The 23,000-nt window shown below is 41.2% G+C and overlaps 1 long non-coding RNA gene across 2 annotated transcripts; it reads right to left on the reverse strand.

The window, feature by feature from the left end:
- Positions 1-336: 336 nt before the first annotated feature.
- Positions 337-22,197, reverse strand: LOC140252210 (uncharacterized). 2 transcript variants are annotated; one of them, XR_011903577.1, is made up of 3 exons: positions 22,160-22,197; positions 14,792-14,890; positions 337-693 (listed from the first exon to the last, which is right to left on the reverse strand). It is a non-coding gene; the product is annotated as an uncharacterized lncRNA (long non-coding RNA). The 2 variants fall into 2 exon arrangements; XR_011903578.1 differs by lacking the exon at positions 337-693 and adding an exon at positions 4,723-4,826 and having other exon boundaries at positions 22,160-22,196.
- Positions 22,198-23,000: the final 803 nt, after the last annotated feature.

Raw genomic sequence — 23,000 nt, forward strand, 5'->3', positions numbered from 1 at the left:
TTATAAAACAACTGCTCTTTTACTCCTGGATGCTCAGAATTACATTTAGGAAAAACATAAACATGGTCATCTACAAAAGTCAGCAACTCCTTTTCACTTGTACTAAGAGCGAAAACAGCCAGACATTTTCTTCTCCCTCATTTTCTACTGAGCAAAATCCCTCTAAACATCTGTGTATATAGGATTCAGGATTACTGTTATGCTCTTAAGAAAGAGTTGTTTGCAAGAGGACGTAATTACTGGAGAGTAACACCAGACATGAATAAAGAGTCCGTTTTCCCAGAGTTGAGATAGTAGCAGTAAGCCTTCCCTCTGCAAGCACAAAGCTGATAAAAAGTCTGTTCATTTTGCAGCTCAGATGCAGACAACATTTGTTCTTCTATTTTTTCCAAAATGAGCATATAGTCATCAGATGTAATTGTTTACCAATTTCAATACTTTATATAGTGCCATTCTGGAGCTTGAATAAGAGCAAATAAGGCACAACGGTAGCACACAGAAGAGGAAAGAAATAGCTCAGAGAACCCAAACAAGCCTTCCTCGTACTTCGTGTTCTTTCTGAAACACTGCATTCTTGCTGTGCTTTTTGTACCCTATCAGCACCATCTAAGGGAAGAAATTGGGAATCACCCAAAGGTGGAACACAATCTGTAAACAATATTGAAATCTTTTCAGTCTTGACAGAATATTTCACTGCAAAAGAGACAAAAAAAAGAATGATTAAGCCTGCTAATGAAAAAAAAAATACTCCAGAACACCGTAATATAACTTAACAAGTGTGGATTTAAAATTGATCTTAATATTCACATGCAGGAACAAGAAACAAACAGGGAAGCATTTTTCTTCTCCAGCACCAAGTTCTAAATTAGTGTAAAAGGTGGAGGATGTCTAAAAAGCCCGAATTTATTGAAAGCAGACTGCATTTTTTTAAATAATTCATCAATATGCACTAACTTTCAGGAGTGAGCAGAGTGGGTATGGCATTGTTAATGCCTATCGAAGGTAAAACTAAAGGCTTGCATTCACTGTAATGACAATTCTGCATGACAAAGTCACACCTCATAAATCAACTGGAAAGCTGATCTATCTCAGCAATTGGCTACAGGTGTAGAAAGTGCCATCTGGCTACTCTACAGGGGCATTCACTCTCTATCTTTAGACCTCTTACTCAGCTACTAAGTTAGAGTTTTATATTTAACCCACTGAGAGGGTTGCCCCAGTCCTGGTCCCACACAGATCCACTTTTTCCTCTTGTTTACTCCCACAGTTATCAATACTTCCTTTTAATGTAGTAGGGCCAAGATTTATAGTGCCATAAAATGTTTTATTTTTCCAACAGATTTACACATACACTTGAAGAAATTCACAACGTATTTCAGAAGAAGAGTATGGGCAGGTGTTTGACTTTTGAGAGGAATGATTGCAGAGGGTATTACGGAACAACATACATAGGAAAAGAAAGGGGAAAAAAAGAAGGAGAAGTGAAGAGGTAGAAGCCTTTGTGCATTACCTGACTAGCACACCTAGCTCAGTCAAAGTTATGTAGGTGAGCAGTAAAGCTCATACAAATATACCATGAGATGGTATAGATCTCTGAATGGCTACTAGGAGATGTGGGGCATTAAGGAGTTCCTGTCTGGACCAGTGCTGCATGGGAAGCCTTTCAGTACCCTGACAGGTCCTGCTGGAGAAAGCCATGCCCAAGGGAGACCATTCTTTTTGTGAATTTTAAAGTATTTCTTATATTTTAAACACAAAAACGTATCATGCACTACACAATTACAAAATACTGTAAAGATCTTTCCTGAAAAAAAATTGTTTTACCAATGAATGAAAAATAATAGCAATAATAAAAATACATATTAATAATAGATAATAATCTGGTATTTAGGAGAATCTGAGTCATGCTGGCATCTGCTCCATTTGTCAAAGACAACATATTAAAAAGCAAAATGACTGGAATACTGACATGAGGGAAAAGCTATTAATAACAGGTTCTTCAATGCAGCAAACAATTATAAACTCAGATACAATGGCATAACATAACACTACAATCAATGTAATTCAGTTAGAAATAGCACACAAATCTAACAAAGATGACAAATAACCTCTGTGGCATTTTATGCAGTGATCTCCACCACATTCATTTTTTAAAGCAGGACATGACACCTTTCTGCTGTGCTTCAGTTAAGAATTAATTAACCTAAGCCTCATTTTCTGTGTTATAAAGGAGGTCAGACCAAAAGATCACAATAATAAAATATAAATTGAGTCCCCTCTTACCTAGAACTGTGAATAATTTGTGAAATACCACTTTTCTTACTAAAACATCAACATTTCCACATTAATGACCAGAAATGTAAACTAAGTAAACAGTGCTTATTGAGCTCCTTGCAAATGCAAAAAGCTTTATCCACAAACAATAACAGGATGATCTATTTCTCACATGGTTATTTCTCATTTTACTAAAAAACAAACAAACAAAAACCTTTCAAAAACCAATTTCCATTTCTAACATTTCACAATTTTAAGTGCAAAATTTGCATTACATTTTTAATCTAAAACTATTTCAAATTAGGTATCATAGTAAACTTTCCCCACCCCCCTGTTCCCAAAGAGTCCACCAGCGAATATAAAGAAAGAAAACAACAATAAAAAAAATACAGATATGAATGTTGCCTGACTATAACCATTTGCAAGTCTGAACTACCATCACAGATCTCATAGGAATGGGCTCAGCGCAATACATAGCCAACTCAGTATACCAACATTGTAAGGAAAATGATGCAGGAGCTCTTAGAGTCAGTCAGAAAAGAAAGACCCGAGAAGATGTCTGTATAAAGCATTGTATACAGTCTTTTTGCTGCAAACCAACCCATTAATTTACGTGCTTCTCTCTAACTGTCTCTACAAACAGCTGCAGATTGCAGTCAGTCAGCAAGTAAAACAAAAGGAAAGCAAAACCCAAGGGGAACAGAAAGAAAACCAAAACAAGAAAAAAAGGCAGTTCAGTATGACAATTCCAGTCACCTTCAAAACCAATTTTCACCTGCCACAGCAGCAGAGCCTACCTCTACCCTTGCAACATGTGCCTCAGTTTGGTTTCCATAGCCTATTTCATTCAGCAGTGTTGTCTGACTTAGAAAAGAGAATGACAATGATGATGAAGAAAAAATTGTTCAGTAGCATAAAGGACAGCAAATGGTTTACCAGCCTTTTCATTTTCTGAGGCTTCAGCTCGTACCTACCTAGGCACAGTAGTAAACACAATGACAAAGCCATTATTCCCAGCTCGCTGGGGCTGCATGGGGTGCACATGAAAGGAGCAGATGAGCTAAGCCCAATTTCTAGGAGGTGCCATTATCAGAAGCAGAACTCACTTTAGTTTCCCAGCACAGAGGGTAATACGTGAATTGCTGTTTCTCTGCATTAAACTCATTTGATGTCCATCTCAAACAGCATGAATGCCTCCATTTCCTCTTCCTGCATTGCCACTGGAAAGTGCCCATTACTTGGCCAAACTTTTTTTTGATGGAAAAACAAAAGTTTTTGTCACTCTTTTGTTGACTATAAGGTCTTTTCCAAGCTGAGTAATTCTATGACTCTGACTAAAAAACTGTTCTTGAAGTTCATCTACAGCAGTAAGACTTCGGCCAACTTTGCACAGCACGAGTTAGCATGCAAATCCATGGTCTTTCTCACAAAGTGCCCAAAGAACACAAGGTCCAGAGCTGAGGAGTCTCCAGCACATACCACAACACTGTTGACCCACCACAGTAGAGCAGAGCTAAACATGTAGAGCACATGGCCATCACCTTCCCTGCAGGACTGGCTGGGCACCACTGCCAGCAACACCAGCAACATGGAGTGTACAGCTGCTGCACACAAGGCAGTCTCTCTCCTGGAGGGATCTGGTGATTTGGTTACCTATGCTCAATGTGAAAGAGGTGCTGTGTCATATATAGGCATAAATAAGAGTGAAACAATGAAGAAAATGCATTAGGAACTCCAGAAAATACAACAGTAGAGAAACAGTAATGATTTGCACCCTCTTGGTGCAAATACCCAAGTTCATTACTAGAGCATGTACCTATTCAGGATGCTGTATGCTCCATGCCATATCTGATGTTCTTTAATCTAACAAAAAGCATATATTACGCTTCCTTTAGGGAACAACTTTTGTAGTCATACCTACCTGCAAATTACTAAGAGCATTGCTGGTGCTATAAAAATGACAAACTGCAGTACTAAGTTGTATTTGTGAATACGCTGAAGCTTGATCAACCCAATGTTCATTCTGCAGCAATGATTTCACTAAAAAAAAGTAGTAAGGTACTCCTCTACAAAGGGAGTGCTGTGAGCTTTTAAAAACTATTTTCTATCTATCAAATTATGTTCATCTTTTAAGAATTACATTGGCTTCAAATCCTGCGGTTGCTCCAGGAGCACATTTCCTTTGTTCCTTGAGATGAGCTTTACAGATTGTCCTTGCAGTATGTTTCAGTTAATAATTGAGCAATCCACGCGTTGAAACACCCATTTCACAGACCCCTGGATTCATAAAACTGTGTTTGCCTGTACACCAGCATGGCTCTAGTGAAGTTAATGCACCTTTACTAATTTGTGCCAAAAGGTAATGGTCATTGGGAAATTTTTGCCACTAAGTCACCAATTTTTACTTGTTTCCAAAGAAACAAGACTTTACCTCTTATTTTTAGAGCTCCACCCAGCTTTCTACAGCATCTATTATTTGTGGGAGCAGTGGACCAGCTTCATCCCTTCTAATTCCAGGCATCCAACTGCTGTTCAGTGACATCTAATCTATACTTATGAGAAGGAAAGGGACTGCTCAGGGTGATTCAGCAATTCCAATGTCTCAACTACATTAGGGAAAATTGTGACTGAAGAATAATTCAAAAGAACTGGTCTGGCCTTCTAAACAGAGCTGACAATATAAATGCACAATAACAAGAGTGATGTTGACAGTTTCATCACGAAGATCAGATCTGAAGAACATCCTTTACCCTTCCAGTCCCTTTCTCAGCAGTGGTGGGAGACATCCCTGTCCCCATGGAAGACTGGGCCTCATTCAACAAGAACATGCATTTCGCCAACAGCACGATGTTACCTAACACCATGGCATGGGAATGTGCACTGGCCCATGCATTCATATAGTAACTCTCTTCAGACATGGGAGTCACTGTACAGATCTCAGACTAACTTTTCTCTTCAACTTACCTAGGTCTTTTTAAAACTTTTGTCATGTACCCTAGATGCTCCTGCTAGAGAAGAGGAGCCTATATTTGATCACCCCACCACTCAAGTATGCAACCTGCATACTTAGGTGTGATGCAGGTGCTGTAAAGTTATCTGACAGAGAATACATAAGAGGATTTAAAGTAGTACTCGGGAGATACAGCCATACAATTTCCAATCCTATTATTAGTTGACAGGATTTTATGAAAGCCCCTCCCATGCCCTGGTTAGAAAGTTCGGCACTTCATTTCTTCCCGTACTCCTTCAGGCATTGATCTACAGCCCTCAGCTATGCATCCACACGTGCTGTTGACTTACTTGATTGTAATTCTTCAGTATTTAGACACCTGCAGAGGGTACACTGCCATCACTTTACATTATTTTTGAAGCCTCCCTATTTGTCCTCTTTTCTGTTCCGCTTTCTTTCTTCCCCAGAACCTCTCACAAGCATGCTGACATGAGCGTGCTGTATTACAGCAGCTGTGTGCAGCCATGCAAAGAAGGTGACATGGCTGTAGAGCAGACCACGCTTCACACCTCTATAGGCTCACTATTTCCAAGCCTTCACAGGACAGAATTGCTTTGTTCCCTGTATCTTCTGAAAGATCTGTTTGGCAAGGACTCCAGAAAAGTTACTCAATCTCAAAGCTGGTTGTGCTTATGTTGTCCTTAGAGTCAAGCAAATGACCTCTCCAGGCAAACACAGTACTTACTTACACTTAGTATTAGCAGTAGAAAAGTTTTCTGAGTTCTGATCTAAGCATGCCTGTCTGCAGGTATACATAGACATTTAGAATAGAATGATAGAATCATTAAGGCTGGTAAAGATCACTAAGATCAAACATTCCAACTCCCAAACCCTCCCGGCCCATGAACCACACGCCCACAGAACCATGCACCTCAGTGCCACATCAACACATTCCTTGAACACTTTCAGGGACAGTAACTCCACCACCTCCCTGGGCAGCCAGTTCCAATGCATAGCCATTCTTTCTGATAAGTTTTTCCTAACAACCAGTCCAAATCTCCCTTGGTGCAAGCTAGAGCCATTACCTCTTGTCAAGTCTATCATACCTTTTCACAATGAGCATAAGGAATTTTTTTTCCCCTCTTTCTGTGGCACATTTTCATATATCCTAAGATGATGTAAATCCTCAGTTTCCTTTGTCCCAAACTAATTTACACCAGTTCTTGCAGTATTTAACATTTGGAGTCAAAATAAAAACCTACTGTCATTCTCATCTGGACTCCCTTGTTGACATTTATCATATGTGTTACGCAGAATGCTGAGATAAGGTTCCTACAACACCAGAGAAAACAGAATGAATGTCTTAAAGTTCACAGAATCATTTGATTTGGAAGGGCCCCTTAAAGAACATCTAATCCTACACCCCTGTAATGAACAGAGACACCTACAGCTTGATCATGTTGCTCAGAGTCTGGTCCAGTCTGACTTGAATGTCTCCAAGGGACTGGACATCCATCAGTCCTTGGATTCTTCCCAGAGTTGTGTTTATCTTTGCCACAATAAAGGAATGTCAACTCACATTTAGTTTGTGACGGAAAACCTGAGGGCTTGGAATAATTATGCCTAATTATTCCTTGTTTAAGCATCACACTTTGGGTTTTTTCATCCCAAGTATACTTTGCAGGAGTGTCTAAAAACTTGACCTTAACGATCTGTAAAGAGTTCCCAAGCTTATCAAGAATTCTGATCCTTTTATGCAAAGCATCTGCAGTCCCTTCTACAATTGTTATAGCCTACAAACTCTATAAAATGTATTCAAAACCAGCAACCAAGACCTCGGTGAAAACACAGAAGTGAACCAGATCAACTAGACTTTAATTAACATATGCCCATGAATGACTTGCTTATTGACATCAATGACTATTTTCCATGTATTTTCAACCAGCTATGAACATATCTACAATGACTACATCTGGAAGGCATTCTCTTTCTGTCCCAGCAATAACATGCCATGGTAGGTTGCATTCCTCTTTTATCTACCATGAGAATGGAGGACATGAATTTATCATGGAAGCAACCCTGTACATATTTAAAGCTGTCCCTTACCACAGTCTGCATAAACAAATTCAGCCTGGCTGAGGTTTTTTTTTTTTTGTCCTATGATCATCTCTAGAGTTTCCTTTCATGCAGCTTTCATGTTCAGAGCACAAAATACAGTGCTCTTTCCATTCCTGACTTTCCATCAGGTCACAAAGCATTTCCACCTACATTTTTTTTAATTGGACATATTTTATAAGTCACCTTAGATTGATTTGGGGGATTTATTGCCTTTCTCATTAAGAGAGCAGGGACAAAGACTTGTTCATCTTCTTTCACCACAGCCAGTTGTAATCTCTGTCACAGGAATCCTATAGACTTTGACAGGAATAACTGGGTTTTGCCTGGATGAAGAGAGTCAAGCCAAATGCAAAGAACAGCCCTTTCAGGTTCCCTGCTGAGCTCAGCCGACACACTGCAGATCACAAAATAGAGTGCTAAGTTTAAGAGGAGTTTTAAAAACTTCTACAGATTTTGGAATATTTCCTGGGGACATCCACTGGTGCTTTTCAAGAGTATTACACAAACTTGGAGGAAAAATTACCTCTGTGTCAGGAGGTTACATAGCAATATCTATGGAAAGGGAAGGGAGAAATCACTCACCTCACCCCATTTAGTGAAAAAAAAGAAAAGAAAGAAATCATCACTAGAGAAAGTACATCAAGGCCTCTGCCAGTAGCCTATCACAATATTTCTCTACGTAGCTGTATCTCACCAATATTCAGGTAGTTCATTTTCCCTTCCACACAGTAAGAACTTACATGAGAAAGGAGCCCAAGAAGAGCAGCACAGAAGAATGGGGTTTTTTTAGTCACCTCAAGTAAATCTTTCTCTTTCTGTAACATCAGTTCAGGCAGCAAAAACCATTGTGCACCATAAACCATTGTGCACCATCTCAGCTTTTCTTGATTCACCGCTTTAGGCTGCAGTTCATTGTCTCAGTCATTCTCCATCTTTTCCCGTAGTCAATGACAGGAAAGGACAAGGAGCTTCCAGCAAGTCCTCCTTAGCACATCTTGACATATCTGCCTTATTCTCTGACACAGTTCACTGTCATCTTTGCCCTTTGAGGCCATTCCTTTTGAATTTACTTGTTTTCTTCTGTCATCTCAAAATGCTCTAAAAAGACTTCAATTTGGCTTGAAAACACAGTCTCCAAACCTAAATGATTCCCTTCACAAATAAAATTTCTTCAGTATTCAACCCCTTTGATCAACTTTTGCCACTGAGTAGAGTAATTGAGCTCTGCAGTAACACCCATGCTATTGTGTTGTCAATACTGATTTTGGCAGTAGTTTATCCCTAAAACTTTCATCTCTCCAAAACCTGGAACTATGCATTTCTATTTCATGTCTGTTCTTTCTTGTGGGTCACAGCTGTGTTCAGTCCAAAAACTTCAAAGCATATTCTTGTCTTGTATCTTGCTGGTCTACAGCTCAACTCAGCAGATGCAAATCATTACTGCTGCATAGATTTTAATAATTTTCTACTACAGTTTCTTTCTGTTAACCTGAGAACACAGTGTTTTACTGTCCAGAACCAAGTCCTTGTCTTCCTGAAGACTGTAGACAAAAGCAGCCAAGAACAGATTTAAAATACATTTTGAATGGATTCATTAAAATATCAAGACAGGTTCTTCCAAAGCACGTTTTCTTCCAAATACACATTTTTCTCAGGGCAGTCCTGCCTCTTGCTGAACTCCCCCAGTGCATTACACCCACTTCTTGATAACTGCTTCTTTCTGTTCCAGACTTATGTCTTTGATCTTACCAGTGAAGAAGGAGCCAGCCTTCAGTCAGTCCAGCCTGCCTCAGCAGGTGGCTTCTTTACTACAGCCATCTGTGCTGTACAACAACCAGCTGATCCTTTTCTTCACTGATACGTAATGACTCTTATTTTGAACCCCAGTTCTCAGGAGTTGAATGGAATTGAGCACTGACTGATGGGCCTGGAGCATGGGAATTGTTTTCGGATTCTGTTCAGCTCAGCCCATGCACTCCTGGTAGACACCTATGTTCTTGGACCTTGCAAAGAGATGGTTCCATCACTTACAACAAGACCTCTGCATCCTCATGACTTGCCAAAATGGAATTTATTCCAGTTCAGTATGCAGACAGCCTGATGCTGATCTGTTGTATAGCAGAGAGAAATTAGGAACAAGAAACCTCATGCATAGAGTAGTGGGACCTTGGTAACACTACTGGATTACATGTTTTGACAAAGAAGTTTTCTTTATATTACCTTTGTATTATATGGTGACAGAATAGGGGCGAAGGCACGTAAATCAGATTAACAGAACAGACGCATATATTCTTCATATGTAGCTTGACCTAACTAATCAGAAATTTTCTCCTTCACTTGTAATTTTTGCAAAATAAATACATCTGATTCAAATTACTAAAGAAAAGCAGTTTGGGTTCTGGTACATGATAGAATAAATAGTTGCTTTAGTTTTTAGCAGTCTGTGTTTTCATCTACAAATGACTGAAATCTTGCAGACTTGAAAGGTCTGCCTTTGTTTCCAAGACTACCACCTTGTGACCCCTGAACCACCTTCATTGGTGCCACAAGCCTGGCTGCAGCAGCACAGTGAGCAGCCTCGCAGCCAAGTAGGCTCCTGGCTGCACCTCAGCTTGTACCCTACTGCATTAAGATGCATACACACCAGTGCTGCACTGCAGACAGCCCTGATGTAGCATTTCTCACACTACCAAAAGACACTCAGAAGGCTTCCAATGGCCAGGAAGTACTGCAAAAAGGCTCAGTGTGCTCCATTCACTAACCTGCACGAGATACAGCTGGGAGAGAGGAAGAAGGAGACAGGTTCACCAAGTTCAGTGCCAGTTGGGCACTGCAAAAAATTTTGATAAATTTTGATATGTGAAACATCACTTTTCTGCATGGAAGAGAAGTTCACGTTCTACAGTTACACACTCCTGCAGCAGTTTTGCTGGGAGTAATTGAAGCCTTTTGGAAGTCTGCCTTGTTAGATTCATTTCCCCACAGTAGTACTGAAGTGATGTTATTCCCAACACACAAGAGCTGATATAAGGAAGTGTTTGCATGCGGGGTCTGTTTGGAGTGAGCTGGTAGGCAAGAATCATGAAGCTTACTCTATAGAAGCTAACCACAATGTAAAGCACACCAGTCATTCCTAACCTAGGGTGCTGGGAACTGAAAACAGCATCTGTCATATTCTGCACTGCAGCATCTCTCAGAAACTGAGCAGGAACAGGTCAGGGGAGCTCTTAGGTGAAGATGCCTGAAATCTAGAGGAATTTCTTTGCTATTTAATAGGGTGGAACAAACTATCACACATTCCTGAAGGAGACTTTCAGATTGGCCTCTGGTATCATCTCGTTTGTTTTCTCAAGGTCCTCATCAAAAAGAATATTCCTAATGTATCTGTTAAGCATTCACTCAAAGCAAAATCCCTTTTTACACAATGTAAAGCTTTTCTATCTAGGTCTTCTTTAAGCACAGAAAGTTAATAAACCTTTTTCGTCCCTCCAACTGAGTTGCCAGATTTCCTTTCCTCATTAACGCTGTATAATATATCCTTGATTTGCAGCCTTACTAAACTTGGAGAACTTCTTTTTGTAATACAATTATGAAGTTTGTTTTAGAGAAGAAACAGAAAGCATTCAATCTGTCAAAACCAAAGTTCAAGCCTGCAGTTTCCTGCATTTCTGCCACTGAAGACAGCAGACCTGATCCTGCAGCTTTTTTACTCTAGAAAACCTGATGAGTTTGAATGGGAATTTTGAATAATCAAGGACTTTGGGGAAAATACAGCTTCAAAACCCTGCTGTGCTGTCCAAGGGCACAATAAATTGCTCTCATGTCAGGAGACTAATGAAGACAAAGGGAAAGGAATCCTCCCCTCAGTCTGGCATGTTGGTGCTGCTAATGAGTTGAAAGGGTTGCAGCAGCAGCCAAAGCACCTACATACCCTCAAAAGAAAGCTGTTTCAGTGGGAGCAAAGCTAAAACAGAATTAAACACTGTCAAAGAAAAACATCCTCTACATACACTGCTGAATATTAACTTAGAATCAGGTCAACCAGTTACAACCTATTGTAGATCACTCCCTCCATGGAGAGAATCTCAATGACAGTACTGAGTTGATGACAATAAAGGATGGGTCAAGAAAGCACACTAGGCACAGCACAGCCTTGACTCCAGTCAGTTTTTTGAAATTCTCTTCATTTTTAGACTTCTGATTTACTCTCGGCATCATCACAGGACTGGGTTTTTGAACCCAGACATCATTCTTCAGGGCACTAGCTATACCAGCTACAGTATTATTTATCTTAGTCTAGAAGCACAACGTATCCCATGTTCATTCAGCTAAGGCAACCCTGTTTCTGAACATCTCTACCCACACATAGGCTCTGGAAACATGCCTTTTTCCCAGCACATGCCATAGCAAATGAAGATTCATTTCAAAGTCGGGAAGCTGACAACCCCTAAAACTGACAAGCTCAAAACCACACCTTACATTACTGCTCCTAGTAGTCTTGGTTATAAACTGATTCAAAACTGACGTTTTGTTGTGTGGTTCTAGATCTGCAAGTTACTCTTTTTAATCAGATTACACAGTTAACAAATGCCCTACTTTATTTTTCAGTTAGTTGTTGCATTTACCACCATGCAAAAGTGCCTCTACACGCTATCTCACCTTATCACATTTTACTATTAACAACAGGCTATGTAATGAAATCAGAAACTCAGAGAAGAAGCCATCAACATCAATAAGCTGTAGGGCAAATGGAGAGAAAGGAAAAGCAGTTATGAAAATGTCCTAAAAGCCTGTTTTGTGAGGAGAGAATGCAAATATTATAGAATAATACACCTGAAGGTAATTGCTTTTAAAATCTTCCCCCCCGTTGAGTTGCTGAGGAGACAAACAACCTGAGCATCAGGGTTCGCGTATTCTAGACATAAACAGCATCCCAAGCTTCAGTTTACAAAAAAAGAAGAAAAGCAGAGGAGAGGAGGAATTGGACAAAGAGCAGGAAATGTCAGAAAATGAGGCAATATTTAGCACCTGTACTAAATGTGAATTCAAAGCCTCAGTCCTGGCAGACCTTCTCTCAGATTGCTGGGGGAACATAATAGAAGATAACCCAGCTGGAGAAATTGAGGAGATCTAACATAGGAAACAGAACAGGCAGTTCTGATGGAGTGTTGTTTTTGTCACAAGTTAAATCTGACAGTGGGTAGCACTTGGAGTGGGGAAACAGCTCAATTAAAAGAGAAGAAGGTAATCACTTCATAAATAGCAAGAAAGGCGCTGTCAATCTGCATGCCATGAACCAGGTAACGATGAAAAAATACCCAGTTTTCCACCTGATCTAGATGTGTTTCTACCACACAAAATATCATATACCATGAACTACTACTGATGCCAAGACTCATGCTAAGGTCTCCATTACTGTTTGCATCGACTAACGAGCTATTTTTCTTACGATAGTCTTCTCAAATGTTACTAATAAAAGCCTCTCCTGCTGCTCTGACAACAACTCTGCACTGCTCAGTCCAAATCACACTAACTCCTTGTTCTCACAGTCTCCTGAACCTTTCCTTGCCCATTTCCCACCTACTAAGTGGCTCTGCATCTTTCTTTTCACTCCCAATCATACATCTGTCTTCTGCTGATCCCCTCTTTCCAGGCTGCCATCTATCTTTATCTGCTCCCACAGAACGCTTTATTCTTGTGAGATCATTCATCACCCAGCCCTACATTTTTGTGTCTCATCCCCTTAACATCTTCTTATGACAGATACTGCAATCCCAATTTTCGTTTTCAGAGAAGAATTTGTGATAATGAGCAAAGCCCTCTGATACTTTGCAGCTACAGTTCAACCAGAAAAGCATTCCAAATTTCCCTATTTCTCTTCTTAAGAAAATACAAAAAAGAAACACTAGTATAATACAGAGGGATTAGCAAGTAATCTAGCATCCATCACTGTGCTTGTCTTTCCAACATCTTTGCATTGCATAAACTAGATGCATTTCAGGAAAATGACAGAGTCTTATTAATTCAAGTTGTGTGAAGTTGGGGGCTCAACATGTAGAAGTGAGTTAACGTTTAAAGTGTTCATAGTTGTTATACTCATTTAAAGAATTGGCTCTGACAACCATGAATGAAATATAGCAACCTCATACTTTGTGCCAGCAAGAGCACTTGAAGAAAAGCAGGGGGATGAGATATTTGTAGAGACTTTAGTGATTCTTCAACTAGTTTAGAATCCTGGAGCTTGAAGTAGATACATATCCATCAAAGTCCTACTCCTTCTGTAGGTACAGCAACATATGCTTGTCCCCTCCAAATTTCCAGTTCCCCAGCCACAGAATCAGAGGGGTTAGAAGGGATCTGTGGACGTCATCTAGTCCAACCCCCTGCTAAATCAGTTCCCAAAAGCTGGTCACACAGGAAGGCATTCAGATGGATCTTGAATACCTCCAAAGGGAGAGAATCCACCACCTCTCTGGGAAGCCTGTTTCTGCACTCCATCACTCTCACAGTAAAGATTTTCCTCGTGTAAGTATAGAACTTTATAAAATGTTCTAGTTTCTGCCCATTGCTCTTTGTTCTAATGCTGCACATCGCCAGAGTCCTCTCCTCATCTACTTGACTCCCACACTTGAGATCTTTATAAACAGTGCTGAGATCCCCTCTCAGCCTTCTCCAGACTGAACAACCCCAGGTCTCTCAGCCTTTCTTTACACAGGAGATACTCTGGGCCACTCGTCATCTTTGTGGCCTTCCACTGGACTCTCTCTAGAAGTTCCCAGTCTTTCTTAAACTGGGAGCCCAGAACTGGACACAAATCCACACATGGTAAAGTCTTCCTACATCAAACTAAAACCATACACTGGTACCTGCAACAGCAAAGCACCAGGACAAAAGATGTCAACCTTACACTGCAAACATCCCTTTCCTACATAGTTTACCTGTGTAGGAGGCTGATCTCAGTATATACATGAGAACTTTAAACACACAATAGCACTAATACCATGTAACATACAGAAAACTAAGAAGTCTGTGCCCTTGATCCTTATAACATTAAAGACACAAATAGGATTGAGCAGCTTACATAGATACCTTCAGGACAAAATTAATTTTGGAATAGAAATATTAATTTTATATTAAGTTTATATACCTAAAGAGTAAGCAATTCAAAGCACTTGCCATGCTGTGGTCACACACATATCCCTACAAGCCTTCTTCTTTAGTTGTCCAGGATGCAAAGCCCAAGGTAACCTTGGGTCCCTTGGGCAAGACACATTCCTATACCACTAGACATTGCAGGTATCAGAGAATAAAGCACAAGTAACATCCTTCCACCACCAGGGCCTGTGTGAACTCAGACCACAGCCAGACCTTATCCAGTTCAGCCCCTGGGAAAGCATGCTCCCATACACTGCAAATCACAGCACTTCACAACCCCACTTCAAAACTTACCCTCATTCTAATTTAATTAGTCAGCAAGGTGTCCTCCCAGTCTGTCACACAGGTAGCCATGGAGAAAGGCAAAGCTGCTTGTTTCTTCTTCAGTTAAAGCTTTATAAGGAAAAGAAAGCAGAGTTTAAGAACAATCATTGAGTTTCTCCTCCTTCCAAATATTGCTTTCCACTTTTAGATCGCAGTGTGTCATCTGGATGAGCACCTTATCAGTAGCCAACAGGGGAAATTCAGTGTTTGTATTTATATTTGCATTTATATGGCATTTTCATACACTGTATCTCAAACCACTGACAGAGCAATGAATCACAGACCTGGGGAGGGGTGCCTACATGCATCACGGCAGCAGCTTCGCATGAGCAGTACAGCTGGAAACGCTTTGGGTGCTAATTAATCTTGGCTGCTACTAATCCACAGAGAGGAGAGCCTGGCCCAGCAGATCTGGCTCTGTGTTATAGTTTGGAAGGGAGCTCAGAGACAGAATCAAAAATTTGCTTTGGGAAAATCTGACATAGCTTTTCATCCAGAGGATGGGACCAGCACAGTGCTCCCCAAGGACAGCCTGCATCAAACACTGACTAAAACACTGTGGTACACTATGGGGTTCAAGTAATTTTTTTTCCTTTATTTGGGTACACAAGCCTAAGTGCAAGGTCCGGTGCCTGAGTTGCGACAGCTCCCACTATCAATACAAGCTGGGGGACAAAATGATTGAGCATAGCCCTGCCAAGAAAGATTTGGGGTACTGGTAAATGGCAGCTGGACATGAGCCAGCACTGTGCCTTTGCAGTCCAGAAAGCCAGCCAGATCCTGGGTGCAGCACAGCCAGCAGGGTGAGGGAAGGAATCCTGTCCCTCTGCTCTGTGCTTTGAGACTTCACCTGGAGAGCTGTGTACACACATGTTGTTCTCAGTACAGGAGAGACATGGAGCTGTTGGAGCAATGGTGAAGTGCTTGGACAAGGAGAAATGGTTTCAAACTAAATGAGGGGAGATTTGGACAGGATAGAAGAAAGAAGTTTGTTGTTTTGTTTTTTTTTTTACAATAAAGGTGGTAAGGTACTGGCACAGGTTGCCCAGAGAGGTGGTGACACATCCCTAGAGACACTCAAGGTCAGGCTGGACCTCTGAGAACCTGACAGAGCTGTGAGTGTCCGCGTTCACTGCAGAGGAGTTGGACCAGATGACTTTAAAAGGTCCCTTCCAACTGAAATAATTTTATGATTCTCTGAATAATTCATTTAGTGTGGAGACATAGTAAAATCTCATTGAGTGTACTCCTGATAGAAAAAATAAAGAAATAAAAAGAAAAAAGAAACCAAAACCATCCAACACTACTCAGCTCTCAGAAGATGCCAAAAAAACTGTACCCCCCCCCAGAAAAACATAAAATTCAGTTTGCTCAAAATCTGGCTCTAGATATTTGCTAAACCTGGATATGGCTTGCAAAAACAGAAGGATCAAAACAGAGCATGTGGTTCTAATCCTTGTAGGATTCAGTGCTGGTACCTGTGCAGACTGCTGTGCTATAGTGACCAACCCAGTGATCATGCAACTAATAACGTGACCATTTAGGATGTGCAAATAAGCTCGCTCCCCTCAGCAACTGTGACACTTCCAGGGTCGCAGAACCTGCCCTGCAATGCTGGCAGGGAGTAACTGCTACATTCATGAGAAAGTTGGGATTCCAACAGGACAGCCCCTTTCATGCAAGTGAAAGGAGTGGGAGCATCTCCTAATACCTCCCTGTTCCTCCTGCAGAAGGTTGCTTCATCAAGGCCAGAATAGTTCATGCTTCTAATTCCTCATCAGCCTCCACTTGCTCTGTCCCTCTCACTCCACCAGTCAGTATTGCTACCAAGGCTGCAGGCTGATCTGATTAATTGCTCTCATTACCAGCTCATCTTTTTAAATTTCCATTCATTTTAAGGCAGAATTTTTATCATGAACTCCAACTGTAATTAGTGAAAAACAGCAATAAATGTGAAAGCAGGACCTGGTGGCTGGCAAAAAATGACCACTTCACCAAAGGGAGAGAAACGCTGAGGGCAGGCCCTCAGAAGACACAGGAAGTCTCAAGGAGAGCAGCAAGCAGCAGCACCTCAGTGCTGCACAACACCCACATCAATACTGCAGCCCTCATCCTGCCCTGAGTGCTACTGCAGAGGGGAGAGAAGCAATGAGCACCCAATATTAAGGGAGAAGGCAAGCAAGGGGGACTGCGAGAAAGAAGTCATTAGACTCTTGAGCTGTTGCGACAGGACAAGGGGAAATGGTTTTACACTAGAAGAAGGGAGATTAAGGTTAGATATAAGGAAGAAGATTCTTACAATAAGGGCAGCAAGGTACTGACACAGGTTGTCCAGAGAGGTGGTGGGCACCTTGTCCCTGGAGACACTCAAGGTCAGGCTAGACCAAGCTCTGAGCACCTGATGAAGCTGTAGGTGTCCCTGTTCATTGCAGGGGGGCTGGACCAGATGGCGTCTGTACATCCCCTCCAACTCAAATGATTCTATGATTCAATTAAGTTTCTCTACAGAAATGGCACATTCCCAGCAGGGTTTTCTATGAGAGACAGTGGAAAGCGTATAAGCAACAGACAGAGATGAATCAGAGGATTTCCTGTGAACTTACTATAAGTGTGGACAAAAAAGCAAATATCACTCTTTTTTCACTTGAACATTGACAAGCACACGTTAGAATAGAATGAGAACATAAACTTGAGGGAAAAGTTAGTACCTTCCTCAGGAGAACACCATTCCCTTCTCATATCCCACACTCCATGTAAGCTTGAAAAATTAGGGAAACAGAAACACATGGGGTTTTTTCGTGCTGAATGGAGCAAAGCTTGAAGTTACTGAATGCAGCAGTTCTAAGCTATTATTCAAATACAGTACCAGGAAAAAAAAGGAGAATGATGATTGTTCTTCACAGATTGCTTTCAAGGAGTGCAGTACTCAAGGAAGAGGTATTTTTCTACATCAGACCCAGACGTGCAGGCTTACCCCTCTATCACTACCATTCAGCTGTGCAGCGGTGTAATTGATAATTTAACTTATCTTCCCTTGCCCTGGTGGATTCTGGAGTCATCCCGTTGCTATAATGAATGTGTTCAAAGTGTCTGTCTCGCAAATTAGAGGTTCTTAACAACCATTCCTTATTACGGAATAAGAGAGAATAAAGTCTGTCTCGTTACTGTTTGAAAAACGCTAGCAGGATGAGAAAGAGTAGAAACAGGGTATTGCCGTAAATCTCTGAATACACAGGGGCAGATCAGCAAGAGATTGCCATTTTCCCCAAATTTCCCACTTCATCACTGTCAGAAGCAATTCAAGAAAGGACATCATGAGCCATAGGCATCACATCGCTCCTCCAGATATGAAAATGGAATTGAAAAAAAAAAAGAAAAAAGCAAAAACACAGGGCCTGAGTCTCATTCTCCTTCCAGGATAGTTTCTGAAGGCAATAAAGGTACGGGCCACATGTAAAGTTATGCTAAATTAAAACACAGGAGCACCTAATACGATATAATTTTGCAGTTATTAAGTACCTACTGAACTCTAACTTCAGGACCCAGAGATTTTTTGCATTGCATAGAGAATATGGCATTCCTGAATTTTGTTAAATGAATACTTAATTGCATGCTTAATAAACAGCACGTCTGCCCCTGACCTTCCCTGTTGCTGACTGGCATCCATTTATGGATAACCAACTAATAGCTGGTTCATCTCCAGTTCAGCTTGCGATAGCTCAGCTGCTATGCACTGAGATACACTCATATAATGCCTGAGAGATAAGCTGGACCCAGTTCATATTATTAAAATTAGAAAGTGCTACTGACAAACAAACAAGCATGCCCCCCCCCCCCCCCCCCCCCAGGTTCTTTGTAACCAAGCTCTTCATTTCCTGCATTTGCTGTGGAGACTAGCTTCACATCAGGTAAGACAGCACTGGGCAAGGGATCTGGAGTAAAAAAGGCCATCAGAAAAGCTCTTTCTAAAGACTTTTTTTTGAAGCCAGGAACAGTGTGGTGCTTGTGCTGGGGAGCTGGCAGCTTGTGGATGGGCTCCTGAGTCAGCAGGGGTGGAGCTGGCAGTTTAAACACCCTATGAATGTGTCATCACCTGCCCTTAACGTCTGCACCTGACAATAAGCTTTAAATAGCTCCAGGGAAGACAGAAGTTGCTTCCACACATAGACCATCTTGGGTTAGTAACCATTGTTCCTGTGAGAACAGAGTGGTTCAGTGAGTGAGCACTGCTCATAGGGCGATACAGCTGTGGGTGTGGGAAGTGGGTCAAGTGATAAGGGCTGTTAAGTATTGTCCCTCCTTGCTCAGGAGACCTGCTTTCCTCTTGGTGGTATCTGAGACTGCAAGCCTAAACATGGTCTCCACCAGACAGCAGGCTCATTCCAAGAAGACTACCGATGACCTAAATGTCATCATCATGATCGAGTGTACCCTCACTAAGCTTGCAGATGACACCAAGTTGGGATGTGGTGTCAGTCAGCCTGAAGATGGGGGGGAGGCCCTTCAGAGGGATGTAGATAAGCTGGGTTGCTGGGCTGAGGTCCAACAAGGCCAAGTGCCGGGTCCTGCACTTTGGCCACAATAAGCCCATGCAACGCTATAGGCTTGGGGTTGAGTGGCTGGATGACTGTGAAGAGGAAAGGGACCAGGGGCTGTTGGTCAGTGCTCAGCTGAACATGAGCCAACAGTGTGCCCAGGTGGCCAAGAGGGCTAACAGCATCCTGGCCTGCATTAGAAATAGCGTGGCCAGCAGGAGCAGAGAGGTAATCATCTCCCTGTACTGAGCTCTGGTGAGGCTGTATCTCAAGTACTGTGTTCAGTTTTGGGTTCCTCACTACAAAAAAAGACACTGAGGCCCTGGCATGTGTCCAGAGAAGGGCAACAAAAATGGTCAGGGGTCTGGAGCACAAGTCTTATGAGGAGTGGCTCAGGAAGCTGGGATTGTTTAGCCTGGAGAAGAGGAGGCTCAGGGGAGACTCCATTACACTCTACAACTTCCGGAATTGAGGTTGTGATAAGGAGGGGCTTGGCATCTTCTCCAAGGCAACAAAGAAGACTCAAGGAAATGGCCACAAGTTGTACCAGAAGAGGTTTAGATTAGACATAAGAAAAAACTTCTTCTCACAAAGAGTGGTCAGGCACTGGAATGGCTGCCCAGGGAGGTGGTGGAGTCACTATCCCTGAATAAGGAGCTACAAGATATGGTTTAGTGGTTTGTGGTAGCAATGGTAATGGGAGGACAGTTGGACTAGATGACCTTTCCAACTTGGTTCTATGCTTGTTGGTTTTTTAAAATTTTTGCCATTTCAAGTTGTTTCTTCACAATTCCCAGTCTGTGAATCCCAAGTTCCCCAATATGTGAGGCTGTAGCTCAGTTTCGAGAAGGGCACTTCTCCCAGTACACCCTGTCTACCACAATCAAATGCATCCTGTCCAAGTCCTGCTAATCACAGCCCTGCCCTTAATCACATCATCTCTTCCAGCTAAACCCACATGACATGAGGATTCTTGCAGAGTTCAGCACAACCCAAATCACAGCTCGTTCCTCCACTTGATGCATTTCTACTAACTTTCATCACTCATTAAAAACAGTGTCATAATTTAATGTATGAAAGTTTCCGAGAACCTGCAAACATTCTGCAGGCTGCCAGAAAGAAATCAGTGTCTCAGCTTAAACCTATTTGCAGTCTGAGAACAGCTTGAGAAACAGAAACACCACAGTTTTATAAAGACAGATCAAGGATGTGCCTTTTCTCTGAAGCTCTGCCTCTGCTTTTTGAAGGTACGAATAAATGGAAGATGTTTTCCATTAAAGATTTAAACCAGGTGGAACATGGTGGTTGTGAGAATAAGGCTGCTCGGAGAGTAAACAGCAAGGAGAGAACTCTCCACAGAATGACTCAGTGAGCTCCACACCGCAGCTTTATTTACAACAGATGGACACTTCTGAGAGAAGGGAAACCACAAATCTCTGCAGACCTCAACAGAAACACCCTGAGGTGCTGTGCCAGAGCAATCCCCACACCTACCCGTCCTGTTCCAGCCCTGCAAATCCCCATGTTTTAATGAAATAAGCGTGCTTTTTGCTGCCTTTTGTCGTTAATAGCACTCATACTTCCCAGCAGTCCTGCCAAACAGTAGCAAAAGACACGATAGGCAAGCACTTGGATGCTCTCATTAAAAACTTCCCATGGCTTTAATGATATTTAATGGAGAAATACCTCTCACATTTTGGGCTATTTTCAATTTATATGAGCCTTCAAAGCTTGCATGCCTTCAAAGAGAATTTTCACTTCTTCTGAGGATTATTATGAAAACCCATTATAATCAAATACTACTAAATCAGCTAATTTGCAAAGAAAATAATGACAGTGACATGAGGTAAAAGAAGAGGATGAGTGCTCTGACCTTTTAATTAAATTATTAACCCTAGTCAGCAACAATATGCAAAAACGACAAAGGAAAAGTGACCTTCTTATGTCTTCACTAAGAATGGGGCCAGAGCACCATCAGAATTTAAATCTTATCAAATCGTAAGTTATGGAATCACTCACCTCAAAGACCATCCATAGCAAAAAGCTTCCAAAATTCTCTGCATGCTAAGACTAGCAGAGTGTATATATATATACACACACAGCTCAGCTCATGGAAAAATAATTATTCTTAAAAGTGACCAAGAGAAAGAAAGGTCAACCTGTTATACTGTGATAGTATTTGTCATAAAATATATTAATTTTATTACTCTGAAATAGGTGAACTCTGCATCAGTGATTCTCTGTCAAAGCCATTATGGAAGTAAGTGACCAAAGTGCCTAGTTATATACTGTGAAGAAATGAATACTTAACACTGGAAGTAAAAGGCAGTTTGCAAGGCTTTCTCACCTAGTTGTAACTCCACAGTTGTAAAAATGAAGACAGAAATAAACTTAAAAGGAATACAAGGAGTCACTATATAAAGAACACAAAAACAGGCTTAGGCAAATAAAATGCTTTTCTTAACCAAAGGAATTTTCATATACCCATGTTTACACCATGACTAAAGAGTAGATAGGAGAAAATTGAAACTTTGAAATTTAAAGATTTTTCTTCTGTCTTCGTGGCTTATTCTTTAAATAAACAGTAAACACTGAGCACACAATGACACTCAGGTATTTGCAGTAGCTATATAATAAGGAGCTTTGAAACGTACACTACTGAATATATAGCCCACTTCTACAATATGCTCATAAACCACTGCACAGTTATACAGTCAGTAGATAAACGGAGGTTAAACAGATGCTTCGTATGAAAGATTATCATGATAGAAAGATAATCCATGATAAATAGAAAAACACTCACCAATGTTGAATGTTCACAGTAAACTCCACAAAAGAGCCATCTCCTGAGAAAGAGATCCTACCTTAGTGGTAGTCAGCCCTTAAATGAGCCAAGCTCCACCCCTTCTGGTAGCACAGCTGAATCACCTTCACCTCTGCTCCCACAGCTGACTCATCGCTTGCTTCAGGTGGTTAATCAGAGGTTCAAGCTGTGATCAACAGTTTCCCATACAACTACATAGGTGGCAGAGCATATTACATGAAGAGCTGAACTTTTTGCGGGTCCCGTTATCCAGTCATATTCCAGTAGCGCATCTAATATCTGGAATTTTGTTTCACACCTATTTCTATGACTGAAGTAGTCTAAGGCTTCTCACAGTGTTGTCTGGACATGCTCACAGTTCTAAAAATAGCCTAAACTGCACCTGTATTTATTTTGATCATCCCCAACCCTTTTGCCAAGATCAAGGGCAGTCTCAGTTCAGTACCTGAGATTCCTTCTTCCAGGACACTATGCCCTTCACTGAAAGAGAACAGCATTCAATGATGTTGAAACTTCCATCATCTCTTATTAATACCAAAGTCATTAAAATCCACAGCCTTGTTATGGATCAGCTGGAACTTCTTTAAACCCAATTTATTGTGTCACCTTCTAGCTTCACATAGTTGATGCTCCCATACTTATTTTATCATCTACTTTTACATTCTTTATAAAGTGATGTGCATACCTTCTTGAGGATGAATGCCAGTAACTTAACTACAGTAAGCTCTGTGCACATCTGTATTTTTATAATACCTCATAGACTGTATTTCTTGGTTTGTTTGCTTATCTGTTTTTCTGACAACACAGAAATAATTTCTCC

Source organism: Excalfactoria chinensis, chromosome 4, assembly GCF_039878825.1.
Source record: "Excalfactoria chinensis isolate bCotChi1 chromosome 4, bCotChi1.hap2, whole genome shotgun sequence".
NCBI classification, from domain to species: Eukaryota; Metazoa; Chordata; class Aves; order Galliformes; family Phasianidae; genus Excalfactoria; species Excalfactoria chinensis.